Source organism: Raphanus sativus, unplaced genomic scaffold (assembly GCF_000801105.2).
Source record: "Raphanus sativus cultivar WK10039 unplaced genomic scaffold, ASM80110v3 Scaffold2636, whole genome shotgun sequence".
In the NCBI taxonomy this organism is placed as follows: domain Eukaryota; kingdom Viridiplantae; phylum Streptophyta; class Magnoliopsida; order Brassicales; family Brassicaceae; genus Raphanus; species Raphanus sativus.
In genome coordinates, this window is record NW_026617944.1 from 1 (window position 1) to 14,569 (window position 14,569).

General features: G+C 38.9%; 5 pseudogenes; 3 read left to right on the plus strand and 2 right to left on the minus strand.

Annotated features, from left to right (window-relative positions):
- Positions 1 to 1,460: 1,460 nt before the first annotated feature.
- Positions 1,461 to 2,063, minus strand: LOC130505851 (uncharacterized; annotated as a pseudogene).
- A 3,473-nt stretch (positions 2,064 to 5,536) lies between these two features.
- On the minus strand, positions 5,537 to 6,904 carry LOC130505852 (ran-binding protein 1 homolog a-like; annotated as a pseudogene).
- Positions 6,905 to 7,307: 403 nt separating this feature from the next.
- Positions 7,308 to 9,371, plus strand: LOC130505853 (protein PSY3-like; annotated as a pseudogene).
- Positions 9,372 to 10,141: 770 nt separating this feature from the next.
- Positions 10,142 to 12,791, plus strand: LOC130505849 (internal alternative NAD(P)H-ubiquinone oxidoreductase A1, mitochondrial-like; annotated as a pseudogene).
- Positions 12,792 to 13,130: 339 nt separating this feature from the next.
- On the plus strand, positions 13,131 to 14,561 carry LOC130505854 (uncharacterized; annotated as a pseudogene).
- Positions 14,562 to 14,569: the final 8 nt, after the last annotated feature.

Genomic DNA, 14,569 nt, shown 5'->3' on the forward strand with positions numbered 1-14,569 from the left:
CGCTGAGATATTGCACTGGTTGGAGTGTGTTAGGCTTAGTCGAAGCTGTTATCGAATTCAAAGTTAATTACGTAATTAAGAGAAGATGGTTTCACGTTTCAACTGTAACTCATGGATCGACCAACTGAAAGTTCTTTTTTTTTTCTCAAGTCTTATCATCCATCTCTGATATCTAGTTTCTACAATTCTACGTGTGTTAAAATTTTGAAACTCGAACTGATAACTCCTGTAAGTTTTAATTTTTGAACATTATTATTTTCTATGGTCTAATACTAAACATATAAAAAAACTTGCGAAAGCATACCATAGATCACAAATTGAAATCCATATCACAGTATTTATTGCTTGTAGTGTTTTTGAAACGAAACTTAGATTTATTTTTTTTGCTTAACTATTGTGGAATTGTAACTATTAGTAAGTCGAATGCAGGTTATGTATACAGGAGTATTATAACCTTGTTAATCCAAAACTTACTTAACTGCAATGATAGCTAGCAATGGAATAGAGATAATATGAAGCTTTGTGTTACTTAATTGCAACACAAGCTAGGATATATAGCATGAAACTTTGCTCAATTTTTTTAAAAAAACTGTGTACCTATTTATACTAACTGATGGTGACCTCTTTGGTCTTGCCTAAGCACTTTTGTAGCCTTATTATCTGACTGTTATCAATGGCGGTCTGACTGTTATCAATGGCGGGTTGAAATAGTCAATACCACTATAACCTATACATATTTGCATAATCAACATATTTTTATAATTTATTAGTTCAAAGAAAAGCATGAGTTTGTATGTTCCCTAAACTGTGAAATCTAATAGCACGAAGCTATCATGATATAAGTTAATTACTTCCTACATAAGATATGCACTCAACTCCCACTACAATACTTATGTAAATCCATTACTCTTATTTTCCTATCTATTCCTTAAATAGAAACACAAAAATGATCAGAATCATAAATCATATTTTTCACAAATACATTGGGAGCATGTGACCCTGCCTGACCTATGTCCTCCAACTCTGCATGTACCACTGGCGTGTCTTGAATAACCTTTAACGTGTGTTGTCTGTTTTGCTAAAAATGTTATAAGTGGGTACTGGTCATTTCTTGAGTGTGTGTGTATGTGGTGCATGTCTCATTTAGTATAGTTGCAAGTGGCCATAGTTGATCAGTTTTTTGGTGGAACATGAGTCTTGTCTTTTCTCGAGTCTTGGCATCACTCATCATCACATGGTCCACGGATAAAGTTAATCCACGAGCTGGGTCTTGACTTTTCATATTTTGATATGGATTCCGCGGAGCTAAGTGATCTTGCTTTTGCAATGGCTTATGAGATTATTGTTTTCTGTATATCTTTGACATTATAATCCATAATAACATGAATCCAAACGGAATTAAGAAAATGCCCACTCTAAGATTAAGTAAACGGTATTAAATAACATGGACGAGGCTAACATGGACTTAACTTTTGCTTTTACGAATTTCAATAAATATTGTTCTTGTGGCGTAAGCAACTGGTGAAAACAATTCTTCTAATTGAATACGATCCACACTTTACATACGCCATAGTGCCATCTAGAACTACGTACATATATCAAGTTCAGACTAAATCAAGAATAAACCGGATAACACCGAGAAACACAACCAGCCGACTGCACACACTGGCCCTCGAAGGTTCATGCTACCGCTTGAACGATGAGAATGCGATCCTGCCGGATAAATCACACCTGCCCCGCCACGTGATCGGCTTCGAGCTCCGCCTCCTATTCCCCTGCTGCCACTGCCGCCGCCACGTCCTCCTCCACCAAATGATTTTTTTGATAACGACAGCTAGCTCACGAGTCTTTCCTTCAAACCCAACAACATCATCCGTCACTGAGGGATTAAGAGGAAGAGTCTCGTGGTTCGTATCAACTGAGGGAGGTCGTGAACTCACGAAAAGCAAGTTGTCCTGAAGATGAAAGATGAAGAGAATATACAACACCAACGATATTCTTCTGAAATCCATTTTTTTGTTGCTTTTTGGTTTCTGCGTCTTCTAGCACTTCCCTTTTGCTTTCTATTTATAGAGATTGGCTTCGAATCTTAACTCTATGTATTGTTACAAAAAGAAATAAAACGAGGACGCGTGAAGTGGTTGCCGTTTCGACGTAGTTTCAGTGTGTCCTTAGGAAACTGCTCCTAAACATCTAATTAATTTATATTTATATTTAATACCACTTAAAAAAATATTATGGATTATATATATTTTGTCTGTCAACTGCATATAAAATTTAGATAGGAGAGAAGAAAAATGAGATGAGAAAAGTTTGACTCCTATACACAACACTACGACAGTGTTTATATTTTTTTGCATTATATTAGGATGAATTTATCATAACATTTAGTTTGACTCCTTTTTTTTTTGTCACAAAAGTTTGACTCCTTTGCACAACATTCATGTGTGCGGTCAATTCCACATTACAACAACACTATCCATATCGTTTACCAATTCTAATATATTTTCCTCGTTATTCTGTACATAGAAACTTAAATTAAATGATCCTTATCTTAAAACATTTTTCACAGATATATTGGAAAACTATAAACATGTGACCTGTATGGTAGAATATTTTAATTAAGAATAACTGCTTTGCGAAATTTCACAAAAAAATACTAGCTGAATATCATTGACACTTTACAAACCGTGCATACGGCATACCCATCAACTAAAACACAACTGACCGGACTTCAACACATATACACCCCTTAAAATGGAGAACCAATATATAAATCTTTCTAAACCAATATTAAACCGGATAAAACCGATAAACCCAACCAACCGGCCGCACATACTGCCCCTCGTATATTCTGGCTGCCGCTTGAACGATGCGGTCCACGAGTACCATTACCACCAACATAACTCGAACCAAAATGTCGTCCGCCGTTTGACCAGCTTTGACCGCTGACACCTCCTCCTCCCGTGCGCTGCTATCGCCGCCACCACCTCCTCCACTCGTGCTGCTTCCGCTGCCGCCACTTCCTCCTCCATGCTACTACCGCCGCCGCCACTTCCTCCCGTGATGCTACCGCCGCCTCCACCAGTTCCTCCAATGCCTCTTTTTTTTTATAACGACAGCTAACTCTCGCGCCTTTCCTTCAAACCCATTAGCATCTGGTTTTGACTCGTTGAGATGAAGACTCTCGTTGTTCGTATAAACTGAGTAAGACCGTGACCTAACGGAAGGGAAATTGTAATGAAGATGAAAGATGAAAAGAATGTATAGAACCAACTATTTTTCTACTTAATCTCACTTTCTCTCTCCTCACTTTCTCTCTCGAAGACCAACGAAGTAGATCTCACTCGCTCCGGTACGGACAGCGCGTGAGCGCAGGTTCCGGCACCGGAGGCTTCTCCTCTGCCCTTGTCTCTTTGTTTTCTCTTTTGCTTCACCGGTGTCCCCTTCACTCTCCCTGCCTTGTCGTCGCTCTGCTTCTGGAGACCCGTCGTTTTCGTCTCTGCTGCAGGGGAGCTCCGGTTTCAGCGTGGTCTGCTAGGTGGTTGGAGTCTAGACGCAGAGAGGGTATGGTTTCGTCTGGTGTGGTCGGATTTTAGGGTTTGGCAGGAAGCCCTTTTACTTCTTGTAGGTTCGATTGCGCGTGGAGGAGGTTCGGCTGTCTCATTTGTTCTGTTCCGGTTGGTAGCTTTCGAGCTTCCTTAGTCTGTGCGGTGAGTGAGAGGCGTGTAGCAGCAAATCATCGACTTTACCTTGGCGTCTTGGATTGGCGGGATCTGCGTCGCTACTGCCTAAAGAACTCTGGAGGTTCCCTTTAACTCAGAGGCTCGCTTAGCTCCGGTTTCTGGCGTGTGTCGGAGCCCGCAGTGTTGGCGTGTGGTAGAGGCAGCGCTGCAATATCGAAGGTGGTCGTCTATGGCCTCTCAGATGCGGTTTTGCTTACTCCTTCTGGATCTCCTTCCTCTTCCCGGTGAGTGGTTCCTGTAACCAAGGAGAGTTATGTCGACGTTTCTCTCTGGTGGTGTTGCTCGTGTTCGTATTGGTGTGGGGGTTCGTGCCACCGAGCCTTCCTTCTCACAAGATAAAGCTTTCCTATCTCCTGTTCTTGGAGAAGGCGGTGACGAGGCTTCTATTGGTTTCTTCTGTCTGAGGAGTCTTTGTATCCTCGGTGGATCTTCCGGCTTTGTGACATATCCCGAGGCCGTGTATCGTTTTCGATCATGGCAGTGTTACATCGCATTAGCTTTTGCAGGTTTTGTAGCAGCGTTCAGGTTTCCATTCATGGCAATCGGTCCGTACCCGCTTTGTCTTTATTGTCTTGGGTTTGAAGACTTTGGTCTCCTCTCCCTGGTCAGTTTGTGCGGTAGGAGGCAGTGCAGTCGGGCGGGAGCGATTTTCAAAGGTTTGTGTTCCTTCCCATCCTTCTATAGCATTTGTGCGTTCATCGAAGGAGACGGTTATAAAGGTTGAGGCGATCATCGGAAACTAGCTACTCCAAAGACGACAAGGATAGTCCCGGGCATCCTTGGCAACAAGGAGAACCTCACCTATCCAAAGTCATCGTCGAAGGTTGAGAACGGCAACCGATTCTCGAGAAAATTGAAAAACGGATGAGCGGAATGTGCCGGGTTTAGTGGGTGGACGAAGCTCGTTTTAGTAATAGATTGCCTCGAGAACTTTTGTTCAAATCATCCTTGTAATCGAATCTTGTAATTCCCGTTTCGGGTTGTTCAATTAATATATCTATTTAAAAAAAAAAAAAAAAAAAAAAAAAAAAAAAAAAAAAAAATGAGAACCAACTGTGTTCTTCTCAATACTCATTTTTTTTATTTTATTTTGTTTGTGTCTTACTCACTCTATGCTTTTATATAATCAAATTCGATTTAAATTCTTAAAACAATATGAGGAATAAACGCGGCACAAGTGGTTGACTGTTTGACTTAGAATAGTCTAATACGTTTTTGGGTCAAGTGATGATGTGTTAACCACTTTAAACTAGTGTTGATATGTATCTTACCTATCTAAATTCGTTTTTTGGTATTTTGTAAATTTGTATCATAGCAAAAATGTACGTTCTGATTCATGGTGGTTGTTGATTTCGTGTGAACACTGAGACCATTTTTGGGTATAGATCATAGCGAAGGCAAGATCATAATGTACGTGCTGATTCATGGTGGTTGTTGATTCCGTGTGAACACTGAGACCATTTTGGGTAGATCAATAATGAAGGCAAGTGGCTTTGATATCTTTACTTGTCAATTTCTTAGTGAACTTTTACTCGTCAGGAATAACATATATTAGAAAACATGAATTTTGTAGTTCCCGACTCTTGTTAATGAACGAACATCATCTCTATCCCCCACAACAAGACCATCTAAAAAACGATCCCATAAGAAACTTGAAACTTGAAACAATGAATCCAACGTACTTTATAAATAAATCTTTCATATCATTCCACCGACACTTCAGACTCAAAAACTATAGACCCAAAAACGACACTGCAAAACCCGACCCAAGCGATCTGACTCGACAAACATGTGTAGATAGAAAGGTGACCGGACAATAGTAGACTCGAGAGAGATGCATCCAACACTAGATATATAGCAATAAATAACTCGCCAAGATTTGGGAGCTTTAAAAGTTGATGCAACTTAAGTCGAGGGACTAGCCTCTTCGGTTTTCTTTACTTCAACAGCTTTCTCTGGCTCGCTTTTCTTCTCTCCTCTGCTTCAGTCTTCTCCTTCTCCACAGGTTTCTCCTCTGTTTCTGTTTCTTCCACGCTCAGCTTCTCGAGAAGACCAGCCGTGTCAGAGGCATCTTTTGCTCTCTTCTTTCTCTACTTCAGATTCAGCAACTTCATTGAACTTCTGCATAAATGCTTTGCAGTCTGACAAGGATATAACAAGACTTCATTACAAAAAACTTCTTGCTTAATTGAATTATCAGCACAGAAACAACTGAACTTCTCGGTTTACACGACATATCAAATTAGTTGCAGTCTGAACACATGCCTAATCACCTCAATATCATTGCCTCTTTCTAATCTAATGTTATCTAGCAGCCATAGACAACTCCTGTTACTACCAAGGTTAAATACACAGTGGAAGCAAGCGTAAATAAACAAACTCACTCTCAATAGAAGCGAAACGGATGCAGAAAAGCTCATCCTTGAGTTCACCATCAGCAAAGTCACGTGCGTGCCACACACAAGACTTTTCATTTCCAAACGTGTTCCTGGACACTCATCCCTGTTTAACTGTAAAAAAAAACAGTAACTTAAAAAATACAGATCCAAAAGGGAAACTGTAAAAGTAAAACCTAAAACGGAGATAAATTTTTACCGAAGTGATTAGCACAGATCTTGAGAGTTTCGATTGCCTCATGACGAGACGAATCTTCCCAGTGCTCTTATGCTTCAACAGCTTCACAGTACCACCACCTCTCTCCTTCCACTGATTCGCCTCCTTATCGAACCGATACAGCTTCGATTTCCTTAACATTTCACAACCCAAAAATTTCAATCTCAAAAGTCCATAAACCCTAGGAAACTCGATTAGATCTGGTTGTTGACTGCCTAGATCAACAAATCTAGTTCGAGGCTTAAATTAAAAACTACCACTTACAGATCGAGGACGGCGTCTTCGTCTTCCTCGCCGGTAGTGACGGCGACCCCTCAAGCCTAACGATCGGAGCGACCTGAGCTCCGGTGTCCTCGTCCTCGTTAGCTCCAGCTTCTTCCGCGTCTCTGTGCTCGTGCTCGGGCTCGTTGGTCGTCGCCTAGTGTGATCTAACGGATCGAGTTTTTTTTTTCTTCGTCTATTCGATTGTTCGCTACGGTTGCGGCGGTGTGAGAGAATTTGGGAGGGTTTTTTACAACATGGGAAAGCACAGTTATACGGCGCATTTAGCTTTTAATGGGCCGATTTCTTATGAATAAATTATCTAGCCCATATAAGGGCACGTTGTAATTATCTAGGCCATATAAGGCCCCGCTATACTTTATTCTCAGATATACAAAGTTTGGAGAAAAACACAATCTTAGAGCATCATCAACCCAGCCACCCTCTTGGGTTGCTTAATTTTTTTTTTTTTTTCTAATTTTTTTTGTTTGAATTAAAAAAAAAAAAAAAAAAAAAAAAAAAAAAGGGAACCAATCGCGGGCCGCCACACGTCGGTGGGGCCCGCAAAAAAGCTGAAACAACGCCGCTTGAACAAGCGTTTTTCTTTCTTGTTTCTTCTTCCTCTCTTTCTCTTTCCTGCTTTTTCTAATTAAAAAATACTAAGCACCACCACTAACCACTGCGTTAATGGTGCTCTTAGAGCGAAGGTTTGTGCACAAACTCCAAAAAAAAAAAATTACTCCCTCTGTTTTTTAAAAAGATGTATGTTTTGGTATTTTCACACATATTAAGAAAACACATTAACTATACATCATTTTTAGAAATTATCAAATTTCAATGCATTTTAACCAATAGTCTTTCAATAAATTCAATCAATTTTATTGAAATTTGCAATTTTGTATAGGAAACATAAAAATACATCTTTGTGAAACAATTTATTTTTCTAAAACATCTATCTTTAAAAACAGAGGGAGTATAATATATCAAAAAGATTGAACCTGTCCCTTGCAGTCTTACTTGGAAGAGACGATATCATCAGAGTTTCGTGGGCCCCACAACACGTGGCGGCCCACGATTGGTTCGGTTCTTTTTTTCTTTTTTTAAATCCAACGAAAAAAATAAAAAAAAAAATTAATTGTTTGCATTGGAAAGCGTGTCCTCATTAATCTCACTAATGGAGATGCCTTAGTCTTCTTAGTTTTGGCAGAATACATTCAAGTCTTTTTTTTTAATTGAATACATTCAAGTGTCCTAAAATAATTATCATGTTCATTTTAATCTTAAATTATTTCACACTAAAAGTTATTAGTTTTAGTTTTAAAATTGAAGAGGATACACATGTACAAGTATTATTTTAAAAGAAAATGTTAGATAGTTCTATTGTTAATGTAGGTGCACAAAAAAGTACTATTGTTTTTTTGTCTTAAAGTTGTATTGTTAATGTCAACTTTAAACTTAAAAGAATACGCAATCCCTCTAAGGTTCTGAACGTCGACAAAAAAAGATATCAGTGATTACAGTAAGAACCCACATGATCGTCAGAAAATCTTCTTTTTATAAAGTGAGAAACCCCCAAAATCCTCTTTTGGCCAAAACTTTTGAACGTTGATATTTTTTGTAACGGACGGTGCACGTAAGTCAACGCCCCATGCAAAATAAACACATGTTCGCTTTGCTTCTGAGTTAACTGTTTAACTTAACAGTGTGGAATCCACAATTTGTCTGCAAAATAGTCAACTCATACATCCAATAAAGACGGTGCCATGTGTGTATATAATTCAGCTGTTGTTTGGACATCCAAAACATGTTATGTGCTTCCATCTTTCATTTTATAGCCAAACTAACTCATTAATAATACGAGTTGATCTCTTCAAAGAGATAAGCCAAACAAAAAAAAAAGAAAAGTGAAGAGAGATAGAGAAAGAAGAGGAAAAGAAGAAACTAGAGACGATGGTTATTGTTCTGCGATTAGGCTGTGTTTATGCATCTTCTTTGCACTTTCAATCGTCTCTACGGCTCGACTCGGTTTTTCGTTTTCAGGTGATTAGAATAGAACAGTTTAGCTCGTCATCTCATCCACATATATACAAGAGAGAATAATTAAGATTTGTTCATATCCTCAATACTTCGTTGGATTGCTCAGTCTCTTTGATCGATTATAGTGATCATAACCTAAATAAAATGGGTTTAGATCTATCTCGTATTCATTCCAATTAGTTGATTATATTCTTGATATATGCGAGTAGAAGGAGATAAATAGAGTTCTTTAGTAAGCCTTTTACAGGAAAAGATAAGTCTTTCGTAATAATATTATTCATCTTGTAAGTTATATAGCCTCAAAAAAAAAGTTATATAGCTTAGTATATATTTGAATTGCATGCATAACAGAAAATGAAAAGATTGTTGTGAGAGGAAGATCATTGATGATGGTGAGCACCAATGACTACGACGAGCCATCGGCCAACGGCAGACACAACCACCTGGTGGGAGGCATGGTGGAGGTCGGAGAGGGTGAATAATACAAATTGTTTTTTTTGTTCCTATTGTTAAGAAAAAAATAACGAGATTATGTTTTGGGATATATAGATATATATTTTTTTTAAGTTTACTCATTTCTCTTATCTCGTTGATCTCTTTATATATATTTGAACAAATAAATCTCGGAGAATAATATGTACTAATAATAAGCAGATATGAACACTTGTATCTCTTGAAAGAGCTGATCAATGTGCTAATATATCATTTTAATTTTGTGTGATAAGCTTTTCGGTTAATTTATTATGCCTCTAGAACTGTCAATATAAACACTACTATAAAAAACCACATAAATGCCTCTACATACAACTGTCAATTCTATGGTGTACCACCCGAGTAGCATGGTAAATCTCATTTAAGCTTTGTTACTCTTGTTTTAGGATCTTTCTTTATAAAGTTGATTGGCAAAGCTCCTCTTGGGTTAATGTGTTAATTCATAAAACCCAAAATAAACAGAGGTCCTCGAATGAGCTCATGGGCCACAAATTATCAACGATGAGTATGGGCTGCTGAATCCACCACCTCCTATCACAGTAAACGATTTATTCCGATGTCCTTTTCTTGAGCCCCACACAAGTCTTAGAGAATCACATGTTTGTTATCGTCATTTCCCTCCTTCCAACTTTTGTTGAGTAGAGTACTAACGTTTCTTTTTTATATGTATAGAATTTTCAACACCAGTCACTTATTTATAAATTATCTTTCCCAGTTCTTTGATTTGAACTCCATCCATATATCGTAGCAGCAATCATATATACTACCAAATACGAAAAATTTGCAATTAATTTTTGATAGGAAGAAGGATAGTGCCAGCTGTCATTTCCAAATATGGCACGTAGGTTTCTCTCAGACGCATTCAAGTGATGATACAGTACCAAGGCGGCTCGTTCGTTTAACAAGAGTGTTCGTTTCTCCAGCAACTTAGGTCTATATATTGCTTGCTTAGAAGTAACGTTTTGTATCATTCTTGAATTTTCGGGAATTCAAGAACCAAAAGAATCATGTCTTGGATCAAGAACCTCGTAAGGATCTCTCAGACAACTTCTTCTGTCGAAACTTGTTCAGAAACCACGAATCCTACAATCTCTCGTCTCGTTTCTGCACGGCTCTGCAACATCAGCATCAACAACAGAGCGAGACGATTCAAGCAACGGAGGTCGTTAATGGGTTTGAGAAACAACAACAACATCGTTACGAAGGTTTGGCTCCGACCAAAGAAGGAGAGAAGCCGAGACTGCTGGTTCTAGGGTCGGGTTGGGCAGGTTGTCGTCTTATGAAAGGAATCGATACGAGCATTTACGACGTCGTTTGCGTCTCTCCTAGGAACCACATGGTCTTCACTCCTCTCTTGGCTTCTACTTGCGTGGGTACGCTTGAGTTTAGGTCCGTTGCAGAACCAATTTCTCGTATCCAACCGGCTATTTCACGTGAACCTGGTTCTTATTACTTCCTCGCTAATTGCTCAAGACTTGATTCCCAAAACCATGAGGTAATTGTCTTTATGTGTCGTTTTGACTTTGTGTTGTGTCATATACAATATTTAAAATCGATAGACGTAGTCATCAACTAAACAGATTATTCGGAATATAATATCATTTTACATATATTTTACAGAATATATTTCAGTTTTTTTGTTCTTTTTTTGTTTTATAATTTTAATGAATTATCAAAATTAAATGTATAAAATAAATAAATTAGAAAAATTGTAGATTTTTACTATCATTGTTACTTAATTTAACAGATTTAAACTAATTTAGATTGCTTTAAACATTTGAATCATATAAACCAAATTTTATGAAAGTCGTTTCGGCTAGTACCGATTTGCTGTCTAGACGAGGCTATGCGTCACTTAGACAGATTTTTAGAACCGTGGTCATATACTCATGTCTGATTCTTGCACTTGGTTACAAACAGGTGCATTGTGAGACAGTAACTGATGCGTTAAGCACAGTGAAGCCATGGAAGTTCAAGATCGCTTATGACAAACTTGTACTAGCTTGTGGTGCAGAGGCATCCATTTGGGATTAACGGCGTTTTGGAAAACGCCATCTTCCTCCGTGAGGTTCACCACGCTCAGGAGATACGTAGAAAGCTTCTTCTTAACCTCATGCTCTCTGAAGTTCCAGGTAACAAACAACAACAACACAAATTCTTCTTCATACACTAAACTAAAACTCATAACGTGCAACTTCGATCTTAGGCCTTGGTGTGGAGGAGAAGAAGAGGTTGTTGCATTGCGTTGTGGTTGGAGGTGGTCCCACTGGTGTAGAGTTTAGTGTGAGTTGAGTGATTTCATCATGAAAGATGTTCGTCAGAGATATGCTCATGTCAAAGATGACATCCGTGTTACTTTAATCGAGGTTTTTGTTTATGACTAAATGATGTTTTTGTTTATGACTAAATGATATAAATCTAAGTTCATTATATTTAAAATGTGATTTTGACTAGTACTGTTTTTTTTCTTAAAAGGCAAGGGATATACTTTCTTCTTTTGACGATGGGCTCAGACAATATGCAATCAAGCAGCTAAACAAGGTTATAAAATGCTAACTTTAATTTTGGTTTTATTTGTAACAATGTTGAGAATGTGTTAGTGTTTTTTTTGACACCAGTCTGGAGTGAAGCTAGTACGTGGGATTGTGAAAGAAGTGAAGCCTCAAAGGCTAATACTTGACGATGGAACCGAAGTTCCTTACGGTCTCTTAGTCTGGTCAACTGGTGTTGGTCCATCTTCATTTGTAAGGTCTCTCGATCTTCCAAAAGATCCAGGTGGAAGGTCAGTATATACCACAGCAATCTTGTTCTGTTCCTTCCAAGAATCTCTTGTCTTTTATAGATCTTGGACGGTTTTGTTTCTGTAGGATTGGAATTGATGAGTGGATGCGTGTGCCTTCTGTACAAGACGTGTTTGCAATTGTGACTGTAGTGGATATCTTGAGAGCACAGGGAAGTCAACACTTCCCGCTCTTGCACAGGTCTCTGAAACGTTGTTGTAATCAAAATTCATTTTACTCATAATTAATTAACCAAGTCTATATGGTTAATGAAGGTGGCTGAGAGAGAAGGCAAGTACTTGGCGAATCTACTGAACGTGATGGGGAAAGCTGGAGGAGGAAGAGCCTGGAGCGCAAAGGACACTGAACTCGGAGAGCCGTTTGTGTACAAGCATTTGGGAAGTATGGCTACTATTGGGAGATACAAAGCTCTCGTTGATCTTCGTGAGAGCAAGGTATATAACTTTAAGACCATGCAACTTTTCACTTTAAAACACACATTGATAATGATAGCTAACTTTTATGGGGGGAGTTTTCTTGGGCAGCAAGGAAAAGGGATATCAATGGGTGGTTTTCTGAGCTTTTTCATATGGAGGTCAGCGTATCTGACTCGAGTCGTCAGCTGGAGAAACCGTTTCTACGTCTTCATTAACTGGATCACCACTTTCGTTTTCGGCCGTGACACTAGCCGTCTCTGATCCAACTCTTCCACATTCACTCTCTTGTTTACTTTACAAGTCCTCATACTGTTTACCACCTTAAATGTTGTTGGTTATTTGAAAACAAGGAGATCATTTAGATCACTTCATTATGTACAGAGACTAAGCAAATAAATTAAAACTCAGTTACTGAGTTACTGGTATCAATCACCCAATAAGGGGATTGGATCCACATGATAATTATGCATAACTCTTTAAACAAGCTGCAAATATATATAGTATAGAACTGCAGGACATAGGACGGTTCAAACAGTAAGAGAAGGGGAGATTTCTAAATATGGAGAAAATCTCTACGGCTCTTAGAAAAATCTAATTGTTTTTTTTTTGAGTGGCTATTGTTTCAAAACAACGAACTTGACCTCTCCTCTTCATCCATTTGCGCTTCTTCCATTAATCTCTTGATTTTTTTTATTGACTAAAACAGTTTACATTTTGAACTGCCATAGAATGCTTTAGATTTTTTTTCCTCGTTGATTGAAAACATGGGAATCAATACCAAAGATATCGGAACTCTCGTCTGGAAAATTCTCATAATCATCACGAGAAATGTTTACACATACGTTAGAAAATACCCAGTCATCTCTGGTGTTTCTTCTGCTACCTTCCTCTTATACACTTTCCTCCACGGCTTTTCTATTTCATCCTCTGCTCCTCTCCCTTCATCGCATGTTCCGCGTTCTATCTTCGAAACCATCTAAGATCCAAGCCTCCGAAGGTCGAAAGCATCAATACCTCTAAAGGGTTACCGCCGTTTTCCCCCGAGGGTTCCGAGAGAGGAGGAGGAGGAACTACAAGGAGAGCTGACTTGAAGCACCAGCGAAGCGTTAGACGAAACGCTAGAAGGGAAGTTGAGGAGGTTGGCAAAGATTGGGACTCTTCTCAGGCTAGCGAGGATGAGAGAGACCAAGTCATTTTGACCACTCTCTACGGCGAATTCCCAACCCTCAAAAATTCAAGAAGGACAGAGACTTTCTTGCGTTGCAAGAATTCTCCTTTGAGCCTAACCTAGACGAGGAAAAGAAAGACGGAGCCTTTCTTGCCCCACAAGAATTCTCGTTTGAGCCTAACCCCAACGAAGAAAAGAGAGACGGAGCCTTTCTTGCGTCGCAAGAATACGGCTTTGAGCCTAACCTAAACAAGGAAACTCCTTCCACAACTGGAAATTTTTCCTTTCTACATCCATATGAGAGGCTAACGAGTGAGGTGGTGAAACTGAAGTTGAGTGTTCATCATCATCATCATCATCATCAGAAGGAGGAGAAGAAGAAGAAACTTTACTTGAAGACAAAAAGATCATAGCTTGGACCGACGATGATCAGAAGAATCTAATGGATCTAGGTAACTCTGAGATGGAACGTAACAAGAGATTAGAGCATTTGATTACTAGAAGAAGAACGAGGAGACAAGTCTTACTTGCAGCAGAGAGAAGCCTAATGGATATGGAGGTTCCTCCTGTTTGTGTTGGAAGAAACTACTTCGGTTTGGATCATGATGAAGAAGACTATATGATTGATGGACTTCAAATTCCTGAGTCTGCGCCTTCTGTGATGTTACCAACAAAGAACCCGTTTGATCTTCCTTATGATCCTCAAGAGGAGAAGCCTAACCTCTCAGGTGATAGTTTTCATCAAGAGTTCTCTGCAGACAACCCTAACCCTAGTGAGAGCTTCTTCTGCCACCATGAGAGCTTTTGCCGCAAGTCTTGCCATCTGAAACTCAGGTTGACTCGAGATTGGAACAGTGGAAAAAGTCAACTGATGGTTGGCTTAGACCACAGCAAGGTATATGCTTAGACCTGTTGTGTTTCTCTGCTCAAGTTGTTATAAAGTCATATATGCTTAGGAAGGACAAATGTTGATGTGTAATTAGTTAAAGATTTGTCTACCTTGTTCATGTAGGTAGAGATGATGATGGTTTGGTT